Source organism: Tupaia chinensis, unplaced genomic scaffold (genome assembly GCF_000334495.1).
Source record: "Tupaia chinensis unplaced genomic scaffold, TupChi_1.0 Scaffold000370_1, whole genome shotgun sequence".
NCBI lineage: Eukaryota > Metazoa > Chordata > Mammalia > Scandentia > Tupaiidae > Tupaia > Tupaia belangeri.
The window spans coordinates 5,981,606-5,984,154 of record NW_006159867.1 but is presented as its reverse complement, the minus strand read 5'-3'; the positions used below and the strand labels follow the sequence as shown (position 1 = coordinate 5,984,154).

The following is a 2,549-nucleotide window of genomic DNA, read 5'->3' as shown; positions in this document are numbered from 1 at the left end:
ACATATGCTGGGCATGTATGTGTGTGCTCAAAATTCCAAAAGGAAGGAGAGATGGAGGAAAAGGGATTGAGGAGTGACCATTTCCCATGGAGGGTGCTTTCTTTTCTCCCTCTCTCTCTTGTCTCTCTCTGGATAGATTATGTGCCCTCTAGCCTAAATAAATAAATAAAAGTAGGGGTAAAATGTCAAATGGGCCAGTTTATCTATTTACCATTACTTAGAACCCTCAGACTGAGTCCTTTTGGATTTTGTTTTTGCTTTATATTTGTCTAATGAATATACTTGACCTAGTTCATGGTGGCCTAATGAGAACACTTGCATTTTCTCACATCCCCTTTATTCCTAACCTACATGTTTACTCAAACAGGACTCCCTGACTCTTATATCCAGGAAAAAGCTTTGGACTGTCTGTTTCCTGGTGTTTGACCAACATGATTATTTAATCCACTTTTTCTGACTAGGTATTTGATACACAACATACAGATTTCAAGAGGCACGTAAAGGTGTACACTGAAGAACATGTCTTTCTTAGGGACCAACAGTTAGCATAATGACTATGTCGCTGGACTTCCACGTAGTCGACCACGGTTCAAGTCCCAGACCTGGTGGCTTAAAACTCATGCCGGCCGCGTGTGCGTGCGTGCCCAAGATCCTGAGAGGAGAATGGAGGAGAAGGAATTGCGGCGTGACCATCCCCCCTGGGGGGTGATTTCTCCCTTTCTCTCTCTCTGTCTCTCTGTCTCTCTCTCTCTTTGTCTGGCGAGCGCATGCGCCCTATAGCAAAAACCTCTCCAAATAAAAGAACATGTCTTTCCTCATTCCCATGATCTGGTAACCCATATTTCCTCTAAAAGGGCAGTTTGTATTATAAGGTGATGAAAGTCATTGATATCAACTTCATGTGTGATTTTCTAGACACTGTGTCAATCTGTCTGTCATCTGTCTTTCTATCTATCGGTCAATCTATGGTAGCATTGTCTACATGCTGGTTTGCAGCTTGATTCTGTGTAACTTAACATTATGTCTTGGATATTGTTCATTATGATATCTAGAGTGGACTCCTTTTAATGTACACAGTACTCTCTTGCATAGATAGGCTTTAAATTATTTATCTAATTTATTACCGATGCTCAGTTATGTTGCTGCCAAGACTTTGCAAATAATGTGGCACTAAATTTTCTTACTCCTGTGTTGTGTAGCTTTTATTCTCTAAGGTGTACGATTAGGAAGTCAGTATATTTTCTCTTCTCTTTTCTGTTTTCATTACTTATGACATTTCCCACTACTGGGTTTATGGTATTTACCTTCTTTCTTGTTCTAATAATCCCTACATTTGTCCTAGTCTTTGTCTTACATTTAAACAAGCTGACTGCTCCTCGTCTGCCCCTTTTGTCATTGTTTCTCCACTCATACACCATTGTCTACTTCCGTGGGTGGAGGCTGTGCCTTTAACAGGCGTGTCTTTTGAGAAAGTCCTTGAGAGTTCTATTCCCTGAAGATATTTTCCATTTAGTGTTATTTGTCTCTTACCTTTGTATTTGAATAACAATGATAATGGGAATTACATTTTTGGATCAAAGTCTGTTGATTTCCTTGAAGGCTTAATTGTTCCACTGTATTTCTGCACCAAAGGTTGCTGTAAAAAAGGAAGTCTGATGGGGCCAGCAGGTGGGATAGTGTTTACAGCACCGAACTCCCACATGGCTGACTGTGGTTTGAGTCCCAGACCTGATACTGTGAAAATCATGCCAGCGCGTGTGCTTGCATGCCCAAAATCCCAGGAGGGAAATGGAGGAGAAGAAATTATGGCACGCCCATCCTCTCTGTTGGGATTGTTTCTCATTTTCCTTCTCATTGTATCTCTCTCTCTTCAGTGAGCACAAGTACCCTATGGCAAAAACCTTAAAAAAAAAGTATTTTTTATCATAGATGCCTAAAGAATTCTCTATGTCTTTGATACCCTACGAATCTATGAGCCTTAGTATTCTTTTTTATCATTTTGTGTTTTTTCGTTTGTTTGGGGTAGGAGTGGGTACACTCTTTGAACCAGTGCATTTTTAAATTTATTTATTTGCTTATTTATTTATTCCCAGATTGGCAACAGCACAAGGTTAGTGACATGAGCATCTCTTGGATAGGGTTGTCTCCAAGGTCCCTTATATAGGCTTTGACACCGGGAAGGCTACCTTTGTAGTCACTGCATACCGGGCCCCCATGGGGAAGGAAGCAACATCGGTTTAATTGGCTGCAGGAATCTGGAGATTTAAATCTCCTTTTCTTTCAGGAAAGTTGTCACATTTTTATTTTTGTATGTGTATCCTAATTATTATTTAACATTTTTCTTATTTAGGGATTTTATCCATGCAAATCGTGTATATCTTTTACTTTTTCTCCACACGTATCATTTTTTATTTTCCTTTTTGGTTCTTTCATTACTCCACTGCATTTCGTGTCTTTTACTATACCGATTTTACAAATATCTAATATTCTGCTGCTGCTCCGAAGCGGCCTTCCTTCCGACCATAATCTTTGTTTTCTTCCTACCTCTT

The 2,549-nt window shown here is 39.7% G+C and overlaps 1 pseudogene; it reads right to left on the bottom strand.

Annotated features, from left to right (window-relative positions):
- Positions 1-2,138: 2,138 nt before the first annotated feature.
- On the bottom strand, positions 2,139-2,251 carry LOC114008711 (uncharacterized; annotated as a pseudogene).
- Positions 2,252-2,549: the final 298 nt, after the last annotated feature.